Here is a 15,920-nt window from a genome sequence, read left to right on the forward strand (position 1 = left end):
ACTACAGGCTGTCATCTGTGCTTTCACAATTACTAAGTATGTCAGCGAGAAAAGAGAAATATAGAACATTTCCCAACAAAGTAACAAAGCCAAAGCAATTACCACCAGGCTAGGAGTCTTCCTATCAGTCTTGTGTCCTCATCCGCCCACGCATCATCACACACACATGCAAACACACATACACACACAGAGGAACCTGTGTATGCATGTGTGTGTGCGTGTGTGTGTGTACAGTACATAACTCCTCTGGCTGAGACCTGAGGGGATCTGGTGTGGTAAGACATAAAGGTGCGTGCTGTACAGCTTGCCCACACACTCACACACACCCTCTTACAAAAACACACACATAGACACACACACAGCCCCAAGGGGAAGCTGGCAGTGATTCAGAAGAGAAAGAGAAAGAAGGAAGATGCACTGAGCTACTCTTTTATCACCGCACCGTATAGTCCCTGACAGCAAATAGGTAATTGGAAAACTAATTAAAGTCAGTGAAATCTCCACCTGTGAGGTCTGGATGTTATATATATATATATATATATATATATATATATATATGGATGCTTTATATGGATATTATATGGATGTTATATATATGTATAGAGAGAGAGAGAGAGAAAGAGAGAGAGAGAGAGAGAGAGAGAGAGAGAGAGAGAGAGAGAGAGAGAGAGAGAGACTTTTTTTCACAGTTATGCTTCACTGTTGTTGCCATTTTACGTTTCTGCAAACCAAGAAATATGTTGACATGTCAGCCTCTCTGAACCCAAAAACACGCTGCAGATCAACATTTAGACTCAATGTGGTGGAGTCTGCTTCGGCGTCACGTGACTGTTAATGTTGGCGCTCGCTTGGCTCGTTAGCTTCGTTCGCCACTTTCCTTTGGAAATAAGTCAGCTGTGTGGAAATGCTTTGGATTCAGGAGAAAAGACGGGTCGACTGACAAAAAACATGCTATATGCGAGCAACGCCGTTACGAGATAAGATAGATCGGGAAACACAACAAATCTTGCCAAGCCCCTGAAAAGCAAGCACGGCTTTGACCCTCACGCTACAGTTGCAGTCAGCGTGCCAGCTGCTGCCTCCTCCTCCTCCTCCTTGGCTTTGACCAGCTTTTTTCCCACAAAAACTGAAACACAACTCTAAAGAGCGGTGAGCATCACAGCTGCCATTTCATGCTTTATTTGTAAAGACATGAGGCCTTACCGTGTTGTCAAGAATGACTGTTTACGGAAATACCTACCTGCATCGCTACAGCACTTCAGTGACACTTGATATAATGTACAGTAACTAAATGTGTTGATGAGAATATGGCATCATCTGATATCGATCACAGGCTCCTGAATCAAATCAAATTGAAATCTCATTGTGGCAGACTTTGTAATATTGGCAAATATCATATTAGTGTACAAAGAAGGTTGTGATTTACACCCCTACTGAAAAAGTGACATTTCACTGTGCCCTTGGTTTGATGTAAAATGCCATTTTTTTCCTGGCAACTGAGCTGCTCATACAGATATACTCTATGGAGTTATGAGAGGCACAGATGGTGATCTTCTGTCATTTGCCTCATTTTGTTTTGAGGTCAAAAAGAGAAGGCAATTTAGCAGAGGGGTCAATATGCTCAAGATGCAACTGGAGATTTTCCACTGTGCCTCTCCTTCACTTGTCAGCTCTTCCAGGGCGTGAACGACCTCTCGCTCTCTATGGCTTTGCTCTCTCTCATGCTCTTTCTTTTCTTTTCGACCTGGCCCTCATTAGTGCTGTGAAATTAACACATCAAAATATTAGCTCTTTCACCATCCTTTCACTCCCACTCTCTCTCTCTCTCTCTCTCCCACTCTCTCTCTCTCTCTCTGTCTATGTCTCTCCTCTCACTGCACTTCATGCAGGAAAATTACCAAAAGCACTGACCCACACATAATGTTAGTAACAGCCACTCCTCTGTCCTCCAAAATGATTCTGTTTAAAGCTTGAACTGGAAAAAAAATGTTTTGAGCTACGAGACACTCGGTAAGAGCTTTTCATGAATTCAACGATAAACCAGACTGCATAACTAGCACCTATTAACTATCATTAACAACCAGTTATGCAATCATTAAATTCCACCTCCCTGCTGTCTGTTCATATGTTTGTTTGTGTCGTCTCATTGTAGATAGTTCTCAGTGTGTGTTTTTGCGTACCATGTAACTAGCATTTTTTTGAACATGTGTGTTTTAAACAACCAGCCCAGGGACTGCACATGGACAGACCTGTCACGAATGTGTACCGTTCATGTGAAATAATCCACTAAACTGGGTCAATTAAAAATAAACATGCCTGCCATTACAAAGATTTCTGAGGTCCTCAAGTTCCCTTTCAGCATTTAGATGGCGGTGGCGAGATCCAAGATGATAAAATCGCAGAAAAAGGCGCAAAGACCTCTTGGTATGAGTGCACCGAGCTCCCTTACATAATACATAGGTGAAACTATAGGCGAGGTGAAGTCGACACCACTTTAAAGATTGTGGGCTCCTGATTAAGAAAAGAAAACATGAGTTGAGTCGTTGTAATTTTGAGATACATATTTGCTTGCGGTGTCGTAGCTGGTTCTCTAGTTATGTGTGTGTGTGTGTGTGTGTGAACGGCCCTATACAGACCTCTGGCTCCGTCTGACAGGGTGGGAATGATGGGAAACAGAAAGACGGATGGCTGTCATAAGATGCTCAAATGACTGTCTTTTGAAATTCACCTGTGGAGTCAGAGACCAAGACCAAATGTCCTGGTGCCTTTGGTGTGTGAGGCGGGTGTTTGTGTGTGTGAGTGTGTGTGCAGCCACGCATAGTAGCGTATAAACACACGCCAGAGTCAGCTCCATGCATGACTGCTGCTAAGAAGGGGCTCTCTCATCACCTCTCTCCTCCCACTAGATCTTTCTTTCTCTGTTTCCCCTCACACAATCACTCTTCCTCTCTCCTCCTTTCCCTGCTCCTCCCACCCCTTATGACTGTTTGACCGCTACATCTGACCTGCAAAGCGGAGATAAACCAGAATCCTACTCCGCCGCTCGTTACTCGAACGCTTTTGTGTCATCCGGGGTCAAGGAAGAAAAAAGAAAGAACGCAAGAATCCTTTCTGTTGTGCTGTTGCTGATCTGTTTCATCAACTCCCACGCAGCATGGATGTGTCTCAATCTCTTTTTTCGGTCTATCTCTCCATCTGCTCTGAGGCCTGGTTTGTTAAGGAGGCATGTGTGCTGAGGGTTGACAGAGATATGGGGAGTCTGGGGCGTGTTTCTGTCTCTGCGCGCTGAGAAAGAAAAGTAGTGTGTGTGTGTGCACCTGTTGTAATGAGGGCCTGCCGTGAATACCTACTGTAAACCGCACTCCCTCCTTTTATTTCTTTTCAACTACCACTTCTTCCTCGATCACTCATCTTGAACCACCCTGATTCACTCCACTCGGCTGTTTAAATGTATTTGATTTGGGCCATATTTAAATATTTTAAGCTCATAATTCAGCGCACTGCAAAATACAATATCTCAGCAAGTAATATAGTCTCACATTCAGTGTTAAATCTTGTTTTTCTGAATACAAGTGGAAAAATCTGTCATCGAGATGAGATAATCCCACTTGTTTCCATGTTAACCAACTTGCTTCCAGATTTTTTTTTTTTAATCAGGTGTCATTTTCTTGACACTAATTGGCCGATCTGTCATATCCTGTCTTGTTTCATACTTGTTCCCAGAAAAAAAAAAGATCCTAGAGCAAGTGAAACTGTATTGGAACTCACGTTTTGAAGCCAATGGGATTATCTCATCCCACTGGCAGATTTTTCCACCTGTTGTAAGAAAAACAAGATTTTGAAATTGAATAGTAATTGGAGATGTAAGTGGAGATGAAATGGTGGATTAAATTCCTCATGCTTTTTATTTCTTAGCAGTTATTCATGTTTTTGGGGCTTTCCTGTCTGACTCTCTTCTCATTGTCCCTTCTCTCACCCACTCCACCTCTCTCTCTCTCTCTCTCTCTCTCTCTCTCTCTCTCTGAAGTTATCAGTGTGTGTATCTGATGTACTCAGGCTCACGGGACAGCGCCAATCCAAACGTAGCTTGTGACCTGCATGGACATTAGGCCTCTGCTCTCGCCCCTTACCCCTTCAGCTGCAGGTCCACCTGCAGTGTTCACTAACCTGCAGTAAGCTCACAAGCCCACTGCTGGATGCCTGTGTTATTAGATGTTTTGTTTTGTCTCCTTGTCTCTGTGTGTGTCAGTGTACCTGTGTAAGTGTGTTTGCATGTTTTGTTGACCCCTGACAGGTGCTCTGACCTCCTCAGCCCCAGTGAGCGGTGTGATAAAGTGGTGAATGGGGGGACTTCTTTGACGGTGCCCTGCTCTCTCACTTTGTTTGGCTTGGAATAGAGAGGCTCCAAGAGTCTGAGAGGGACACTTTTCCCTTCTCTTCTGCCCCCCCTCGCTTCTCTCCTTCCTTCTTTCCCTTTAACCCTCTAGCCAGCAGCTGCCACTCCCAGAAACTCTACATAGCCCCGAGTGAGGGGGAAAGGGTGGGGGGTGGAGAGAGAGAGAGAGAGAGAGAGAGAGAGAGAGAGAGAGAGTGTATGTGTGTGTGAGGGGCGGTGCAGGGAGGGGGCAATCAGGTGAGAGATCAGGGAGAGTAAAAGTAAAAGAGCAGTGGATGTGAAGTGGGGGAGGATCCTGGGGTTGAAGACAGGGACAGAAATTGGGGAGGTGGGAAGCCAAAATGAGAGAACATTCTGCAGCCATTTACTTCAAAGTTGCTTTTTCACAAAGTTTTCACGTTCCGGCAGTTGCATGACGGCTATTTGGCGCCAGGGGGCTAGGACCAGGTGCCTGAGGCTAGAGGAGGCTGAAGGCAAGAGCATGGCAGTTGCATTGCTTAATACTAACTTTCCTGCAGAATGCATGTGTGTGTGTGTGAACCTTGCTAAGGTGTGAGTTAAAATGAGTAAACAACCACATGAACCACGGAGCAACATAATGACAGGCTCCTAAGGCATCATTACAGCAATATGCCCAAGGAAAATTTCTGTTGCTTAATAGCCTCGGCCTCTTTATGCAGGCGATTATCAAAACACGCACACTACTCCATCCTGGTTCTGTCGAGAGTGATCATCCACGTAAGGGCAACAGATTTGAACACGGATCAGTTTCAAGTTAGATCTTTGCAGTTTTCTTTGACAGTGAAAAAAGCAGCGAAGGTAAAGTCAGGGCAGAATATCATTGACTATGCACATCCTCAGGTGCATTAGTACCTTTAGTCCTTCAAGTGGTTGATGTGTTTTTTTTTCCTACATACAGCAAAGGGTCATCAGACACGTAGGCTCATTCCGAACATGCTGAGGAGAACCATTTGTTTATGCAAGTGGAAAGTCTGTTGGTATTCGCCGTCTGTCTGAGGTGTTTGTTTATAGTCATTCCTCTGAGATTCCTTCACTCTATTTCTGCCGCTGTCTGCAGCAGACTACAGTTTTGTTTTTGACCGTCCATGTGACTGAGAGAGCTAGTTAGATAACAAAAAATGAAGAACGGGAAGTATATACAACATTTGTGTACATGCATTCTCTCTCTCTTTCCCATACACACACGCACAAACCCGTACACACACACACACACAGAACAAGCACAAACCCACATTCATTCTCTCTCTTACACACAGACAAGCAAGATTATCTCCATGCACAGACGCACAGACAAACATAGAGGTGAGAGATACAGACAAGCGATAATCCTCTGGCTGTCACACAAGATATATTTTATACTCGCAAATGTGCTCTCAGATGTCTCGCCTGCAGTTCACTCCCCTCTGCCATATCAGCTAACAGACAATTTAATGAAGTCATGCCAATCAGAGGAAAATGTCAGCCAAGAAACTCAACACAGTGTCAAGAGCTGCAGAAACACTACAACTGTTACAATATTAAAGTGGCATGACCTCACTGGCTCATTAAAGGAAATAACTGAACTGATGCAGCCTACATTTGTGAATTTGTTATGTTTTTTTTTTTTTTTTTTTTTTTTTTTTTTCAAATTTAGGTTGAAGTCATAGCTGCCAGTTGACATGTTAGGAATGACTTGTAAATTGTATTCAGTGACAAATTGCAGCATATTCACTAAAATGGAGCTAGAAGGGATGTAACAAGGTTTATTATTATTATTATTATTATTATTATTATTATTATTATTATTATTTTATTAAATTCAAATTGCAATTCCAATAAGCTTTAGGTGCATGAATGTTGAGTTTACATTATTGCTGAAGCCATGTCAAAGAATAAATATTTATAAATACATCAGTAAGTCTAAACAATTAACACATGGCAATATATAAAAAAGATAAATCAAAAGAAAGGCTAATATAAATAAAGATGAATAATAATGTAATAATAACATTGAAAAAGGAGAGGAACGCGGAACGAATAGCCAATGTAAAAAAGAACATACATTTACGATAAATTAACAACAAACAGCCTGTAATAACATTACAGGTAAATATGGTGTGAGGACTCTCACAGGTTTTCCTTTCAGCTTTGCCAAGCATAAACATCTTTTGCTTCCTGGAGAGCTGTATCAATAATCCAACCAAACCACAGGGATGTTTACCTTCTTTTTCTGGGCAGATAGCGCTGCCTTTGTGGAGGAAATCTTCCCTTTAAGTCTTTGTATTTATTGCACTCAGTGAGGAAGTGAAGCTCTGTCTCGATTTCTCTAAGTTTGCCCTCAGTGCATAGTCTTTCCTCTGTCAGCTTGCAGGTTTGTGTGCGTCTCCCTGTTTCCCTGAGTCTGCACATTTTCAGTGTTTCCTTAAGCTTTTTGCAAGTTAATTTAGTTAGTTAGGGCGCTGTTGTGTATGTGCAATTTAGAGTCAGATAACAGTCAAGTTTGTGTTTGGTGATTTCAGTCGAGTAGTTAGTGTAGTTTTCTTTTTAGGTATTTACAGCTTGGCTGGGTCAGATTTTCAAACACTGTCCTGGTATTTTTTGGCATTTAAGAAGCAGTTGAGTGAGAAGTTGACTGAGGGGAGTCCTTGTTATGCTGACATCTTGGCTTTTTAAAGCGAAATAGTGAAGTGATTGGGAATCACGTCATTTTCAGGTGTTGCCAGAATTTGAGGGCTTTCGTTTGAATGTTGTTTATCTGTATATACAGTTACACAAATTCAGTTAAGGATACCATAAAGTCACAGGATCTTTGTTCTAAGGAATTAAATGGCTTAAGAGGCTGCCTCATTGGTTTGATATTGTAATGACTACTTGTGGGCATGCTGATTTATTTATGACGTTATATACAGGATGTAATTAGAAGCATTGCTTAAAGTTTTGGGGGTGATTTGTGTCGCAATTTTGCCTATATCAAACACACACACACACACACACACACACACACATGCACACACACACACACACGCACACGCACACGCACACGCACGCACACACACACACACACACACACACACACACACACACACACACACACACACACACGCACACACTTTTTATGGTGTTAGGGCTGTTGTGATCCCACCCAAACAGAGAACAGATATTGGCCTCATCTCCATATCAGGTTTCATTCTGGTTCCCTCAGGCCACAGCTAGCTCACACTTTATATTGTTCTGCTGGAAGACACTCTTATCAGCAATAATTAACTACTTAAAAATGCACATACATGCATTTCGACCAGACTGCGTGGAATAGTCCCAGGTCACTGCAAGAAATAGCTTTCTTTACACAAGACATGCTTAATCCCTCGAACTCTGATTTTATCTTAAGTAGCTTAAAATTTATATAAATAGATTTTTTTCCAATATTGTATGACGATGTCACATACTCTGCAACTGCTGGTAGTAACACTTCACTGAAGCTACATCCAACTTATACTAAAAGTAATTCAAATTCAAGATGCCATTGTTTTAGGGGTTCAGCATTCTCAATAATTAAATAATCTAAATAATTAGGCATTTTATTCATGTTTCCCGTCAGCAGGACATATTCGGTATCTTTGGACAACTTGAGATCTCCACTAGAGCCTTAAATGCATTTCTGATATATAACACAACATATATTTGTAATGACAAAGCCACCAGCAGGGTTGATTAATTTCAAGTGAAACCGACATATCATCTTTCATGTCGGGGAAATGCAAGTAGTGGGAGTTTTTATGTTGGGTTGTGGTTTGAGGTTGGTGCTACAGGAAAGATCATAAGGTCACCACAACTGACGAAGTTCTGGATAGCATGAAGGTGTTTTACACAGTTTCATGTCAATCCGCTCAACACATTTCCACACATGGTGCCTTCGAGTTTAGTGTTGAATCATATTAATAAGTAAAGCATCACATATTAGTCATTTTGTATGTACCACAAGGGTTAGACTACATACTGTTTTTCAGTCATGAATGACAATAAAAAAGATGTAGCAGCACACAATTGCCTGCAGAATCCAGGGCCAAGTTACACTCTATTGTGCACACACAACAACTGCCGTCTTTAAGGAAAACAAACCTGAGCAAGACTGAGCACAGACGGACACAGTTTTCAGTGCACGTGCAATAATCCCGAAATAGTTTGACACCAAAACTAGCATTATGTCCAACTGCTTGATTTTTAGTTCTAGGGCTTGCTGTTGTTGTTGTTTCTGCAGGGATTTGCACAGAAAAGAGATAGGAAATAACAGAAACATAGAATGTGGTATATGCTGTGGGTGGAGAGGGGAGCTCCTTGTTAGTGACTGTATTCCTTGCAGAAAGAGCTGGACAGGGGATTTGTTTTGGTAATCTTCACAAAGACATGACACATTATGTTTTTTCCCACCTGATTACAGGAAGAAGTGCCCCGCTTCTGTCTCTGATAAGCAAACCCTAACCTTAACTAACCGAATCATTCCTAGAATCTGGGTATTCCCATAATCTGGATTTTTTCCCCCATGATCTGTTTTTTATTCAGCCTCCGTCCGCTACCAGCTCACAATTTTCATTGGCTGTTGAATATTTCTGTCGTGATTTGAATCTTTGATGTGGACACACTAAACAATTCTGGAAAGACTTTGCCCCCAAAAAATCATGTTTGGTTGAATGGTGACCTTGCCGAAAGGGATCGGATGGAGAATTGTGTCTACATTAAACTGCCCTGCACTACCCAGGACTCTGCCCGATCTGAAATCATTGCCAGGCCCCCAGTGCCCTGTGGGAACAATGCTGCAGAAAACATTGTTGTTAAAATTTCCTCCAGCTAGTAACACAACACTTAAATGGAGTGGGTTCACAGCAGATACACTCTGGCTCATTTTCTCCACAAGGAGACCTGATATTTTCAGTTGCTTGTTGCGACATTCTGTTCATTTTGTGCCACAGAATGGGCCACTGTTGACATAAAAAGAAGAAAATGTTCCTCACAGACCTGCGTCCTTGTATACGTTAAGTGTGGGTGTAGGATTGTGTTTGTGTGATGTGTGTTGTGTTGCATGTGCGCTGTACGGCTTTGCGCTGTACGGTGTGTGTACACACATGGATGTTCACATGAATGTGAGGGTGCAGGTGAAAGTCAAATGGAAACCGAAAGAGATGAGGGCAGGAGTGAGTGTTTTTTTTTTTTTTTTCCTGGGAAATGACTCTCAATCAGGCGTGCGTCTGGGTTTTGATCAATTTTCCATCATCACTCTATTAAATGAACCAGGAACTGCTTCTTTACACATCGTCTGCAGCACCATCACTTTCTTTTCCCTGAGGTGATAACATCACTCGTCTGCACCCTCTCATCACTGGTTCCTTCCCTCTTCTTTTCCTCATCTTCCCATCCCTCTCTCTCCCTCTTTCTCCCTTTATGGATGACTGGTGATATTCCCGTGGGATAGTGGAGAGAGGGAGCTTTCCAGGGCCTGTTGCTTCATCATCCAAAATAAAGCTGGGAACAGGGAACATGTTCAGACCACCTCACATTGGGTTCAGTGTCGAAACCCTTACACAGAAACCTATTTGGCTGACAGGCCCCAGGACACAGGCATGCCCTGCTTATACACACACACACACATTCCTCATTCCCACTTTCTCTATTGCTCTGCCTTGCTCTCGATCTGTCTCCCTGCATAAATCTCTCTTCCCTTTTTCATTTTATCTACCTTTCATTTTTATTTTTCTCCTTGTGTCTTTAGTCTGCTCACTACCCACAATTAATTATGTAAGCACAAATTTATTTTTGTTAATATCACTTGATATTTTTTAAATACATCCTAGATCCGTCTAGATGTATTATTTCCTCATAGAAGAAACAAAATATTTAACATAACGCGTGAGACAAATATCTAAATATACCATCATCAAACACAGGCTGCATTTTTTTTTTCAACAAGCAAAGTAAGTTTTATTCTGATCAGAGGAATGAAAAAAAGACGTCCTTATTCACCCGTGGCAGCTCACCTTAATCTATTGCTCTCTCTCTCTCCCTCCCCTTTCCTTTTTCCCTCTCGCGCCCAGTTTCAGTCTACATGTCTCAGCTCGTCGGGGAGTTAGAGGAACCACGCACTCCTTTTCTTCTCAATCCTCTGGAACAATCACAGCGTGCCGTGCTAAAGGTACGCAGCAGGGTGCGTCCAAATCATGAGGCGATTGACGTATTTGATGCACAATCACTGTGGCCTTCCGGCTCTCTAATAATTCTGGTCTATCTGTCTTATTTTCCTTTTCATCTTTGCCTTTTAGCAGTTAGAAGAAAAGAAGTTTATCTGAAGCATGTGTAAAATAGAAAGGTCAGAGGATGATTTTGACCCATTTATTTTTAGTGAAAATGAATGAATTAGTGTCCTTGGGTATCTAAGGACTATAATTACAGTATATTAATATTTCATTTAACATAAAGCATCATTTCTTACTGGTGGAGCACATATTTTTACCAGCCATACTTCAATAGTTTATGAGCAATAGCCTACTAAAGACTCACTGGGCATCTTTAGTATGCCTGACTCCAATTGTGGAAAAAAATGGGAAAAATGGAAAACTGGAAAACTAATGCTTGGAAAATCCAGCACAAAATAGAAATGAAGCATTATGACATTTACTTTTATTTCAGTTCTCTGTGGTGCAGGAAAGACTGAGGCGTGTGTGCCAAATAATTTAATAATTTGATGAATAAAGGAGAAATATTCCACTATTTTTTCATCATCTGTTGATATTACTGAAATGTTTATGGAGTATAGTCATGAATGTTTTGAGAGCCTAAGTGAAATGAAGTGCCCATTCAGTCGATATCAGACAGTTATGCACCTGCTATTGTATGACTCAAGGCCCTCCTGCAAGAATTCACCTGCTGGTGAAAGGGAGGGAGAAAGGAAGAAAAGAAGGAAGGACAGACTGAAAAGAGGAGGCAGGGATAGACAGCCGTGCCTTGAAGACAAATGCAGCGTGTCACCGGGTTAAAAGAAACGCAAATCAAGGTAAGAGTGTGAATGGAGTATTGCAAGAGGTGGGAGGAGGAGATGGAGAGTGCAGAGGAGACAGAAAGGAGGGAGGAGGGAAAAGAGGGAAGGAGGAGGAGGAGGAGGGGAGTTGTCGCCTCCTGCAACAAGTTTAACCTGAATCCAAAGCTAACAACATGTCGTGATTGCAGGGTGCTGAAAATATGAAGGAACAACCAAAGACAACAGAAAAAAGAAAATTAAACACAGGCTTTTGTTCATCCTGCTCTCCTCTTTCTCCTCAGGTTTCAGATGAGGGCTGAGTCTCTCTCCCTTTCTCTCTCTCTCTCTCTCTCTCTCTCTCTCTCTCTCTCCCTCTCTCTCTCTCTTTCTCTCTAACTGTCTGTGTCTCTGTGTCTTCAAAGAAAGCCAGTTTTCAGGCCCAGAGAGAGCTGAGGCAGACAGGATGAAGATGTAGTCGCCCATGACTCAAATCACACAGCACTGCCTGCTAGACAGCCAAGAAGCCTGCAGGCAGCATCTGCAAGATCAGGCTCCATAGGCATATGCACACATTCTTGCACGCGCTATTCTCACTCACATAGACATACACACACGCTCAGCACTCAGACATTATTCTCTCATTAACTGTCAACACATGGTCACAATATACTAATTCCTGTAACAACCGAGGCTGGGGGAATTCATGCAAATTACAAAGTACTGACTTTGTTCTCATAGGACTCCATCAGTCAGTCCACAGGAGAAATAAAGGAACACACACCCACACATCACATATGCACATATACACACACGGTATGTCATTTTGACACTTTGAGATGTGTAATGTATACATTAGGTCAGGGTTGACAGTTGAGACAAAGAATTACCTTATTCTTCTCATGGCTGAGGTTGAGAAGAGCAAAGGGACGTGACGGCTGTGATCCATGTGCTGTGTTGAATACGGGCTCTCACAACATCGTCTTTATGTTATCATAGAACAGGTTTGCAATCAAAGTTGAATTCACTGCATTTATTCGACTGCAAATCAGTCTTTAAGTTGAAGCAAAAGTTCTCCAAAAAGGTGGAACTGAATTTGCAATGTCCATATTAGATGATTGTTCATTTGTTTTTATTGAATTACATAAGGTAAGGCACTGCTTTCCACCTTTGTTTAGGACAAAACACAGGCACATGGTTACAGACAAGTAAATATGTAAGGGATAGTCAATGAGTAGGTGTGCGTTTAACGGTTTTAAAGCACGATGTGGAGGCAAAGAAGAAGGTTCACGTCTTTGTTGTGCCGCTTATCCTGCTTATAACATGCTCATTTGCCATCAGGATAAAGGAAAGAGGAGGAAGCATTATGAAATATTCCACCAGTGTGCTAAAATCAAAATCATGGCTCTTGCTTGACACAGTTCTCAAACCCCGGCCTGCAGAAACAAAGTTATATTAATTGTGCCATCTGCCACCCCACCTACTTCCTAACCCAGTGCAGTGTTTTTCCCTTTCTTGATACTGCGCCACCAAACTCAACAATGTGACATTTCCGCATATCCTTAGTCTGCAGACGTGTAAAATGCCAACATTTTTTCCTGGCAGTGAGACTGTTGTGATCATGGTCTTAACCTGTCCATAGTTCAGGAGTTCATTTTTAACGTGTGTTGAGGATCATTCCAAGAACAGACCAGTGCATTCCAATGTGTGAACTCTCTCTGTGGTTTAGACCTATCAGCGAGTAGCTAATTCAATCCAGTTCTCCTTGAGTGAAACAGACGACAAAAAGCATCAGTTCAAAATGTGGGTCATACGGATGCATTACACATTAGAAAATGTTGTAATGCATCACAAAGCATCATGAATCTGGTATGACACCGCTGTTAAAAGTCATGTCTTCCGCACTGCAGCCCCTGGCCGTATGTGTCATGACACATCAAATGTGTTGTGAGTTCTTTTTACTGTGCCAGATGCCTTGTACTTTATTCATGAACTCGACATATTATTGAAGTGCTGAGGGACTTAGAATAAACTTCATAATTTTGTCGTGTCAGATTCATAATGTTTTAATGATGTATTACATTGTACCATACTATTATGCACTTAAGATGACTTATGAGATCTTCTGACCTCAGTAAATGTAAAGATATAACTTGATTATTCGGCTGTTGCATTATAACATTTTACTACATTTTGGGATGTTGTTATATGCTTATAATAGCTGTATAATGGCTTATCACCATCATATATAACTTATATTCCATGCATACCTCATGCATCACGCCCCATTAGGCATATCCCCTGTATGTATGTAGTCTTTAAGAGGATTCACAGCAGAACCCTCATTTAAAGGCTTTTAATCCATTCATCCAAAAGAAGTCCCTAATTGTAGAGATTAGCACGCTGTAATTCTCCTCTCACACTTAATAGTCAGGTATGACCACATTACCTCACCTCCCTCACTTCCTTCACTTCTGCAGAACAATAAACCACAGAGCTTCAGAGCTCTGGATCCACAGGGGGCTGAGGAGATGGCTACAATTTATCTGCCAAATGATCTCCATTATTCTCCTGGTGGTCAGTCACTAGCAACGTGCTGCCTTTAGCAATATCCGGCCGTGCACGTGGAAGGGTGGGTGTAAATCAATCGGCTGAAAAGGACTGTCTTTGCAAATTTTCACATAGCTGAAAATCAATAGCTTGCATCCGCTGAAAACCAGTATGCTAGAAGAGCAGTTATGAGTATTGATTTTTTTTTTTTTTTTTTTTATTCCTTGTACTTTGATTTTCAAGTATTTTTTCCACAATGTCTGACAATATCTCGTACACATTCTGTATCTGCTGGCTGCAACGCTTCATTGAAACTACATCCCGCTTTTATTGGATCAAATATTCATTGTTTAATGGCTGCATCAATACATGAAATAGAAAAAAAATACATCTTTTGTGCAACATTTTATTCACATTTCTCTGTTATTAAGCAGGGCATTGTTTCCTGAAACCTTGACATTTACGCTTGGAATTTCAGTAACAATCTGAGAGTGTAAATGAAGCTTGCCCACACAGCATGCCTCTTTGCAATGATGAATCACCAGAGGGATCAGCAGGGTTGGAGAAGTATAAACTGCAGTTTTAAACTGCTGGTCCTAGATTTGTCATGATGAAACGTATCTGTGGTATTTGCACTTATGGAATTCCTTTTTCACTGTGGCAATTTGTTTTGCCAGCCAAAAAAATGTCACAGTTGTTGTTTAAAATACTAACATGACATACAATTGGTTTCCCTCCCCTCTCCTACGCAGATGTGAGTGACCCTGCAACTAAAGAAACAAATGAATACATTTGTTTAACTGGTGGAAATTTTCACTTCATTCACTGGTGAGATCTCTGACATTTTCTCAGGTATTTCTTCATCCCTTGGCTAATGGATCGACTTGTACACGGTGTCCCCGAAACCAATTATCTGGAGGCTTGCCCGAAAATGTGAATAGTTGGACAATTTGTGAACATAATCTTTGTCACAGTCAAGTCACAAGTATGCATAATTAACCTCAAATATTTAATTGAGCATTCTCTATAATATTGTCATTGTCACCCATGAATCACTGCTAGATATCCCTGTGTGTGCATGGCAAGTCTGGACAGGCACAGGATTTAGGAAAAGCCTGCTCTTCCACCAAGACTTCATTACGTTTTAACATTCCTCATCGAGACACGACTTCCTGTTGTACAGTGGCATATAGTAATGAATACATCCCTTCATACTTCCCTATCTAACGTACATGCATTCTTCTGACATTACAGATGGACCGACAACTGCTGGTTTGTTTGGTTTTTAAAACCGGCCTGTCGGTTATTACATATACACCGCTGCACTTGTCACCAACGTTCGTGCATTCCTCTGGAGATGGTGGACGGCGCCCACGCACCACAAGGAACCAGCAACCAGGGAAAGCCCCAAAAGAGCTCAATGACAGCAACAAGTTGTGCATTTTTTATAATAACAAATCTAAAGTCAGAATAAATGACCTACTCTTCTAGGGTGTAGAGACTTGCGTGCCTTTTCTGTCTCATCCAAAGGTGTTGAAATGAAAATTATATGATGCACAAGCACGAGAGTCTGCTCCCTCTTGTAAATGAGAAGAAACAAACACACTTATAACAATGAAGATACCTCAGTTTGGTGCCAAAGGCGTAAAAGTTCAAGGTGCATAACAACACAAGGCTCATAGGAAGGCGTCAAAGGGCCTTTTCGCCAAGACCAGAAACTTCTTTGTTACCTGGGGCAAAAACAACAACAAAACTCCTCAGCTCAGTCTCTCGCCTAACCAAAAACCCACTGCAGACACAAAAAGAAATTAGTTTGCATTTGACACTATTAAAGCTATTAAAATCAGAGAGGAACTGCCCAATTTCTCCATATCTGACAAACCATCCTTCCAAGGGATCTCAAAGACTGTCTTGCAGGCACACACACACACACACACAGGCACATATATGCATGCACACACACAGGTGGTA

The sequence above is a fragment of the Myripristis murdjan genome, chromosome 22, assembly GCF_902150065.1.
Source record: "Myripristis murdjan chromosome 22, fMyrMur1.1, whole genome shotgun sequence".
Taxonomy (NCBI): Eukaryota; Metazoa; Chordata; class Actinopteri; order Holocentriformes; family Holocentridae; genus Myripristis; species Myripristis murdjan.